Here is a 9,684-nt window from a genome sequence, read left to right as displayed (position 1 = left end):
CTTAACTGTGTCAGTAGGCTTTTAGTAAGGGAGAAGGTTTCTGTCAATTTCTATCTCGTGTTTGGTTTTCTGAGTAGGTAACAGAACAGGGAAGTACAGCGTCAGTGCCCTGATCATTAGTGGATGTAAAAAAGAAAACTTTGGGTATTAAGATCCCTAGATTAATCCCGCTGGTTGTTTATCTTTTGGATTTGAATCCTTTTTATTTACATGTGAAAACAACTTTATTCTCATCCTAATCCCTGAAGTCTTTTGTATAAAAATTACATGACGTAACTGGCAGTTGTCCCCTTGGCACCAGATTAGATGCAGTGCTCTGTTAATAGGGCTGGTGTAGGTGGTGATTGAGTTGCACTTGTGAAGTTGTACGGCTGAAATTAACTCTGACCCGTGTTTGGTGAGTACAAGTCACTGCTTCATTTTCTAAAAGCCTATAAATGTAAATAAAGATTCATAAGTCTTTTTATTCTCAAAGAGATGGCCATGGTTAAACTACCTTATCCATGTTTTGGCTCCTTTTTTCCACTACAGGCTTTGATTTCCACATTTGCACGGTGGTGCCTTACGGGGTTACAACGAGAGGTTTCTGTGCCTTGTTAGTTGTTGTCTGCCCTTCACCTGTATCAACTTGATTCTCTGGTTTTCCTCTGAAAAAAACATGTTAAGCTTGTGTTGTATCACACTAGTGAAACGAACATCTCTGACAGTATAGGCATTATCAATTTGTAATTGGTTAATATTTAGCTGCTCTCATGTGCTGTGTACATTTTCATATTTATTGTTTAGAGTTTATGGACTCAAAAGATTATATGAAGCTTTTTTGCAAATACTGTTGTATGTGGTTTTTACTTTAAGAGCCATCTGAGTGTACCCCTGTATGGAAGGCTTTCTAAGAACTGACAAAGCAATCTTATTTCAGTCTTCAGCCCTTTTGCATTGGAAGAGGTCACTTACAGAAAACAGTTCTATATCAAAAATCAAGGTAGATGGATTAAGCTAGCTTTAAAAAGCACAAAATCTATTTCTTCATGAAAACGAACAGTACTTTCTGGTTCAAAATACATTGCTCACGTAGGTACGTGGTGGTTATGTAAGGCGGTTGTGTGGAGCAGCCTTGGACAGCTTTTCCAGCTCAGCCCTCTGGGTCACCAGTGAGAGAAGGCCCTGCAGAGAGGCAGATGTCTGTTCTCCTTTGCTGTCTGGGCTCAAGCCAGATCTACCTTAAAGCACATGAGACCCGTGGTGAAGCAAATAGATGGCAACAAAGCGAGCTCCAAGGCAGAGCTTGGCAGGATGGCCAGGACTCAGCAGGGCTGTGCTGTGTCCTTCAAGAAGTGAGCTGAAGGGCTGTGGCAGGGGCCTCCTGAGAGGAGGAGGAATTCTGATTCCTAGTGAAATGGGTGAGTTTGTCTTCATCACAGACGTCTTGTTGCAGGAGCAGTTACAGTATCAAAAGGTGCCCAGTACAGCTCAGAACTGGGCCCAGTGGGATCTCTGACTTCATAGCTGCTGTGCAGACCGAGTGGGGCCATGATGGCCCAGACAGAAACGTGCTGTGGCTGACTCTGCTTTGTTGGCTGCAAGAATGTGGCACCTGTTGATTCTGTGCTTCATTATGAGAAGATCATGGTAAAATGTTTGGTTTTATTGCTAATCAGAGCACTATTTAGGAGAAATGGCACCTTTTAACTGACAAGCTGATGGTCTCACCTGAGCAACTAAAACTGCTTTTATATTATACTTCAGGCAATTTAAAGTATGTCACCAGTACAGAAAGAGTTAGGTTTACTTTTGGGTGGCTACCTATTGTCTTGACATATTCTTTCAATACGAGTGTAAATATCCAACTGTTCTGTTTTGTAGGACAAACTGCCAAATCAACGGACTAAGAAATTAATTAAGCAACACTGCACTGAGCCTGTGCATTTTCCACACGCCCAATTACTAGTGACCTAAATCGAGGGCGAAAGCCTGAAGTCTAGAGCTCGTTAAGAGAAGTGGTCCTTATGTGAAACTGCGCATCTCTGTCTTAGGTGGAACATATGTCCTAAAATAATGTCAGATGCAGCAGTTTGCTGTGTTTCTTACTCATCATAAGCATGCTGGAGGAGGCCTTTCAGGGAAAGGGAGTGGGTTAATCTGCAGCTGCTGTTTTCCAAAGCCTTGTAATAAACAGTAATGCTCAGCTGAGCTCTGGGAGCTCGCTGCTCCTATTCTCATAAACTAACACACAATGAGTATGCGCTGTTGTTGCAGTCCTTGAGCTCCTTTACAAAAGAGGGGAAGTGGGACTGGCATTGCTTGACTTAACTAGTAACCTCTTGAGGAAAATAACTTAAATTCTGGGATAAAATAGCACAGGACCCATGCTATTAGTATCTCTTTTTGAAGTCCCACCCTGCTGAGCAAGCACAGCTACTGTGAGAGCCTCATTTAAGAATCGTTATTGCTTTCTATTTAGTTTAAAGGTGACCCAGTTTCAGGCTTGATCACTCCTCCCTGCTGGTAGTTGATTCAACCTTTGCTCAGAACCTAAAGCTTGCTCTTAAGACTCAGTATTTAGTAGCTGATGGTTCTATGTATGCCCGTAGCTGGTTGTAGACAGCAGTCATGAAACCTGTTTTACCCTTTAGATCTTTATACTTGGCTGCTCCACTTTGATCACTTCTACCATTTTTGCTGCACTTCTCTCTAAGTGTTGCTTGGCATGATGCTTGGTGCCTCTTTCAGATAGAACAGATTTCTTAATGTTTCAAAAGCCTGAAAATACAGCAGTTCTCTTCCAATGCTCTGAAGGTTTGGCTCAGCCTCAGTGAACAGCATGGTTGTGCTGATGTTTGGTCGAGTTGGCTTGACCTGCTTATGCGTTAAACAGCACTGAAAATCAATTCAACCATGCAACTGAAGTGAAGTGGAAGGTCGGGGCCACGCTTCTTGGTCAGTTTCCAGGTTCAGATGAATTAAAAATCTATTCTGGTAAACATAACATAATTCTGTGCTGGCATCCAACTCTAGAATAGATACAGATCTCTTGGTTTCCTTTTTTTGGAACTACTAGCTTCTAGTAGTTAATGGCCTGGGAGTGACTTAGAAATGGGAGCGTAGCATTTCATTTAATCTTGTTTATAGCTCAACTCTCAAGGTCAGCTATGTACTGTTTATAATCAAGTGGGCTTACAGATTTTGGCATATACTGTAATGTCTTTCCTACCTTACTGACAATGTTGGTGCATACATATGTCGTGCTTTGTGTCTGGGAGGTAGGCAGCCTTTGTCAGGTGCTTCCCAGGCTGCTCCCCAGCAGCATTCCTCAACACCTGGCCTTACGTTTACACCCACCCAAACTGGCTTGCTCACTTTGTCTTCCTCTTGCTCTTCAATCTTCCATTTATCCTCGCAAGCTATTGGTGAAGCCCCTTAACAAACATCTTTCCATCAAAGAAGATTGGTTTGCTTTTCTGGCCCTCAGGGATTTTTACCCCTGAACTACTGAACTTGAGAAATACTGCTTGTTTTCCCTTCCGGGGCTTCTGAGTGCCTCCTGACTTCCACAGTCAGTTTACTTACAGCATTTTAACTGCAGACCTGGCTAGTAAAAAAGTCATTTAAATGCTGGATATGGCAAGGGGGAGGAAAACGCTTTTCATTGTGGTGTGTCCCGAAGGACTGGCTGTCCTGAAGACGGCTTATTGCTCTGTAAAAGTCACTTGTCTGTGTGCTGGGATGATGCTTGATGTATATTCATGGAGAAACTTCAGTAAATGGAATTTTTGTAATGAATATATTATTTGTACATGTTTTGAAAATCCATGAAGCTTAAAATAAAATGATCGTAGTATTGCCAATCTGAGGATTAAACAGTCCCTTTATAATAGGAGTGTGTAGACTTTAAAAAATGAACTTTCATTCAGTAGATTTACAGGTGAAACATCTGGAACAGACCACGGAGTATAGAAATGGCTCTACTTATTGACTAGTTTCTTGAATGAAGGTTTTGGAGACTGGCTTAGCTTCCTTGTGTGTTATTGTCTCTATGCTGCTGCTGTTTGATTACAGACACTATTCTGTGCTCGACCTTGGTGCTGGGAGAAGAGAGTCCTGTGTGTTTATGTAGCATTACCCTTACTCCATACTTGGTAGTCTAAATTAATACTTTCAAAAACCAGTGAATTGGGGTATCAAACTGGAATGATTTTCTGAAAGCACCACCCTGTTCTCAACAGCTTTTTTCAGTCAAGCATTTATTTTCTTTAATTCCTAGCTCTGAGGCTTACTGGGACTATGGTGTTCATTCAGTGAAGATAGCAATTAGTTTTTGACAAAGCTCTTCCTAACTACTTGCTTTTATGCAGTGTTCAAGGTTAAGTATATGGACTGTAAGAATTGCTTGAGAGGCTCTTCAAGGCCATCTAGTCCAATTCCCTGCAGTGAACAGGGATGCCTACAGCTCCATCAGGTGCTCAGAGCCCCATCCAGCCTGATCTTGAGTGCCTCCAAAGGTGGGATATCTCTCTGGGCAATCTGAGTTAGTCTGCACTGAGCTCCATCTTGATCTGTGCCGACAATATGGTTTCTGTTCATAGTCAGTTGGAAACTAATGGACTGGAGCATTGGATTCTGCAATCTATAGACAGTGTTGTCATCTTTGTCACAGACTGGAACCCCCCTGTGGCTGCACGCAACCTGAAGGGCTGCAGGTTTGTTTTCTTGAGCGGCTTCATTTGGAGTACTGGAACAACACTGCGAGAGAATCTGCACAGTTCCATTAAGGGGGAATGTCAAATCTGCTGCAAGTCACAGCTGTGCGTTTAAGCCATGTGCCACAACAATCCCAACATCTGTCAGTGGGGTTTGGTCTCCCATGGCAATTCTGCTACACGAAGGGCATCAACGTGCTCATCTGTGTGCATGCTCCATAAAGGCAGAAATGGAGATGAACTTGGCTGTGTTGATCTTCATGGTGAAGGGGTGTGGGGAGGAGGGGCTGATGCAGTGGTGTGAGAGGCTTGATGTTGGCCACGCTACTGTCAGAATTTGATGTTAGACACAGGGATCCTAAAGAACTCCTAATTAGTGTGACTATGAACCTATGAATCTTAACACTTTCTTGTTTTCTTGCTGGATTTCGCATGGCATGGACTGAGGTTCTTAGGTTACTTGATGATGTACAAGTGTCCTATTAGTCCACAATATATTCAAGAGTTTAAATAGAAGTTTAAGGGCCAAATGTGTCTTAGGTCACACGAGTGTATGTATAGAATAGTATTAACTGTTCCTACAAATTCTTTTTTCACATTCCAAGATCCCTGATTGCTCATAATTGAAGTGTAATACATCTATTATGTGGATGAAGGAAGTGTAGACAAGTAGTTGGCTCAAACACTTCCTGATAGAGCAATACCACCATGGGACTGGAAGTCAGTTCTGAGTGATTACCATGGCACAACAATAAGTGTGACTTTTTTTCCATGCGATAAGACAACGTGATCAGGAAAGAGGTTCCAATTGTTCTCATATAACTTTATTTGAATGACTTTTCTATGCTTATTGTTGTGCATGCAGGAATACCAAAGGCAATTATGAAGCATGCTGGAAAGGGATGGTTTGTGGAAGAAAGGCAGTTAATGCCGATGCAGTCCCTTCCCTGTAAGGAGGATGGCATTTTGTAGCTCCATTTCATAAACAGTTGAAATCCCCGTGTGGGTGCACACTGTCATACAGAGGTTTGTAGGGTTGCAAGAGAGCACGGGCACTGCTGGTACCTGGTATGGGGCTTCACCTGGGCGAAGCTCTGTAGGTATTGGTGGTGCTTTTTGTCAAGTCATAGCAAATTGGCTTTGGGTGGGAAATGCATGTTGTGGTGGGAGAACATGATAGGGAAGCACGGGCTGTGGATTTTGCGAAATAAGGTGCAGAGGGAAGAGTGCTGAGCTCTTGGAGGCTATGAAAGGGACGAAACAAAAACCAGGAGGCTGAGCTGAGCTCTGTAATTCCTTCCGCGTATCCCCCAGCACACAGGGCTATCCAGTGCCAGAGGACAGCCTGGGAAAGGAGAGATAACTGCTATCTGAGTATTAGCTGATATGAACCGAGAAAATGAAAGGAGAGCAGCTCCTCCAGCAGCAATTGTGTGGAGGATATTGAATACCAAATGCAGATCACAAGATTGTAAAGGAATGAATTTCTGCTTACAGACTGTAGCAGGAGAAGGGCTGGTCGGCTGGAGTTCAGCAATGGTAACAAGGGTCAGTGTTAGCAGTAAGAACTCATTTCATTTATTAATATTTGAGGTACTGAACTAATGGGTTGACCCCTTTCTGAAGACCATTAGCCAGGCTCTGCCAAGGGCTGGGAGGGCAGTGCTTGAGGATGCAGAGAGTGCATCATCCCATCGTTAGGAGCATTAGGAAGAGCTGCTCTGATTTACTGCAGTTAAGAGGAGTTCTGAAATTGTGCTGCTTGCGTCTAGCCCTGCTGCTTTGAAGGCTTTGTAGTGTAACAGGTAACAGACTGCTGCTAGTGTTAGCTGCACGGGCAGCAAGGGTGTTGTGGGCTCCTTCCCTGGGCTGGTTTTAGAAATCGTGATTACAGCCTAGGAAGAGCGAGGGCATCTCATTGTTATGGGGTCATGGGAACTTAGCAGAGTTTGGGTCATTAAGCAGAACTGCAGCTGTACCCCTGATGCTCATCCAGCTTCAGAGAGACTGCTAATCTTTTGGGTTCACCATTACCTTCCCTGTAGCTTTTCATGTGTGGCTTCACGCTCCTGAAGTGGGTTGGCAGGGCTTCTCTAAAGACACCAAGACCTCACCATTTGTCATTTTCCATGCATGCAAGGATTTTTTTTCCAAAACGATTTGTTACCTTGAAGGTGTTCCAACCTGGGTGCTTTGCAGAGGCAGTGAGAAAGAAGGCTGTCAAGCCTTTATACCATGATTGGTATTAACAAACTCAGCTAAGCCTCATTTTGCTTTCCAGCCTTCACTAGGGTGGAGGGCTGAGCACAGAAATGCATTACCACCGCCTGTACAGCTGCTTCCTCCTCCTCAGGGACCTGGTTCTGTGGGCATGAAGTGAAGCAGAACTGAAGTGGGGCAGTGGGGGAGGGGATGGCTTCTGCTGTGGGTGAAATATGACATTTATAACAGTAATTGAATGCAGTACATTTGGCTTCATGCATTTATTTGCAAAAGGGATAAAACTGATCAAATTTAAGTACAGCTTGTTACTAGAATGCATGATGCTCATCACTGGCTTTATGGTGAGTTGAGAATTGAGAAATTAGCTGCTGTTAATGTCAGCCAGAGAGGCAGCTCTCAGCGCCGTGTGTGGTTCCTTGGGTTTAGTGCCATTCCAATGCTGTTGTCATTGCCAGATGAGCTTTCGTGTGCCATCCAAACTGGGTTAGAGCTCTGGAAAGAGCCCGGGGCTCCTCACATAACGCGGTCATGCTGCTGTTACGTTATCATTTTCAGCCGTAATGCTTACAGTACCAATAAATCAAATTACTTTTTTCCTTACTGCATAACAAAGATTATAGAAACCATCCTCTTTTCCCTCTCACTGCCCGTTTTAGCAGACTTTAATATCTGGTTTGTTTTATCAGGCCTTGGTTTCACGAGTTAAACAAAATGTGTTTTTCAGACATTAACGTTTTAAGCCGCATGACAGCTGTGTCACGCCCTAGGGAAGGTTCTCACAGGCATCCCAGCAGGTCTTGTGAGTCTGCAGCTGGGAGCCCAGACCTGTGAGGTTACTGAGTGGTGTGGCAATCCTGAAAGCGCTCTCAGTCATTTCCAGAATGCTGGATCGGTACTGCTTAGAGGAGGTCTATGAAACACAAGTGAATTTTACATGAGCATTTGTACAAGAAAGTCATGTTTGGTCCGTTGTGCAAAACTGTGTTCAAGTTATCCTAAGAGGTCTTAGTGCTAACTTTGAAACAACGCAGAAGTACACATCAAAGCCGTACACTGCAGAAAAGCAAGGGGAAAGAGATGAAATGACTCTGATAGCTTAAGCCAGCATCCAAATAAATTACCATTGACTGTCCCTTCCAGCAAACCTACAGGAGGAATCACAAGCTGCTGGTAGGTGGCCAGGTCCCTGTGCCACCTGCTGGGGTCCATCTCCCAGCTGTGTGCCCCCCATGTGGACATGACTTCGGGGCTGGCCACCCTTGGCACTGCATGCAAGTGAGCAGCTGCTCCTGGTGCTTGGGTGGCCTCAGGCAGGGGTGCACTGCTGAACTGGGTTTTGTAACAAGCACGTGGGAAAACACCTCTTTCTCTCGCTTGAGTGTGCAGGGAGCTGAGGGTGACCCGCTCAGCCACATGAGGAGTCAGGCACCACGTGTCACCACGTCCCTCTGCTTTTACAGGTCAGCAAACTCAACTCTGGGGTAGATTAAAAATGTGGCCTGGAAAGTAAGGGCTGGTGTGGGAGCAGGGTGCCCAGATGTGAGAAGCTGCTGGGGTCTGTTGGTGCAGTGCTTCGTGGCAGTGGCCTCTGGAGCAGCTCTGGTGAGCATTGCATGCCATCTAAGCACCCTCTGCTGTTCGTGGGGATGGCATTGCTGGCTGTGACAAAAGAAGCAGATGAGACTCATTTCTTAATAGTGTTTTTTTATAACTTTCTCTACTATTTTTTTAATTGCTCTGAAATAACGTATTAATGCTGTTCTGACCACTGGCTTAGTTCAAAACCCAGGACCATAGAATCATTAAGGTTGGAAAAGCCCTCTAAGGTCCTCCAGTCCAACCCCAGCCCACCCCCATCATGCCCACTAATCTCGTCCCTCAGTGCCGCATCCACACGCTTCTTGAACACCTCCAGTGATGGTGATGCCACCACCTCCCTGGGCAGCCTGTTCCAATGCCTCACTGCTCTTTCTGAGAAGAAATTGTTTCCTAATACCCAACCTGAACCTCCCCTGGTGCAACTTAAGGCCGTTATCTCTCATCCTCTCAAAGGCCGTACACCTGAAGAGGAAGGAATATGCGATGTATGGTGACTGATTTTAGTCCAAGCAATACTTAATGAGGTGACAGAACAGCAGCAAAGCAGCTAATGGGATTTGTTAACAGTTCACATGGTGACACGTGTGAATGCATTTCAGAGAACTGTTACAGATCAAAATCCTGCCTTCTGAATGGCAAAATCATGGACTGCCAAATGGAGTTGCTTTCTAGAGTGATTACCCAGAAGGAAACAAGCTACAGCAGAGAACTACAGCTGACCTCCCTCATCCCTAAACATGATTTATAAATACTAACATGCTGGATGAAAGGCTGTTGTCAGTCTTGGATTCATCTATATAGCTGAAAGTGCAAGCGGGGTGCTGGTGGCGTGCAAGGCTCCCAGTGCTGCTCTGGAAGTCCCTGCCATGAGGATACAATTAGAACTAGTATTTCCCTCTTCCCTGGAGCAGGCAGTTAAGATCAGTTTCCTTTCCTCTGAGGAAGCAAAGCTGGTCTCCTGATACTTAGGTAAGGTACCTGATATAAAAGGGACGAGAGGGGTATAAGAAGGAGTGCAATTTTGTGAGTGCACCTGGGCTAAAAAATGATAAAAGCCTGATCTTCAGCTTCTTGGGGATCAGGGGCTGCAGTGCAATGAATTTGGTTAAGAGAAAGCCTTCAAACTATGGTCTCAACTGCAAGTAGGGAGTTTTGACCCAGAGGA

Source organism: Cyrtonyx montezumae, unplaced genomic scaffold, assembly GCF_038088225.1.
Source record: "Cyrtonyx montezumae isolate F1298 unplaced genomic scaffold, pur_monq_1.0 scaffold_12, whole genome shotgun sequence".
NCBI lineage: Eukaryota > Metazoa > Chordata > Aves > Galliformes > Odontophoridae > Cyrtonyx > Cyrtonyx montezumae.
The sequence above is the reverse complement of the archived record's forward strand: the minus strand, read 5'-3'. Positions refer to the sequence as shown.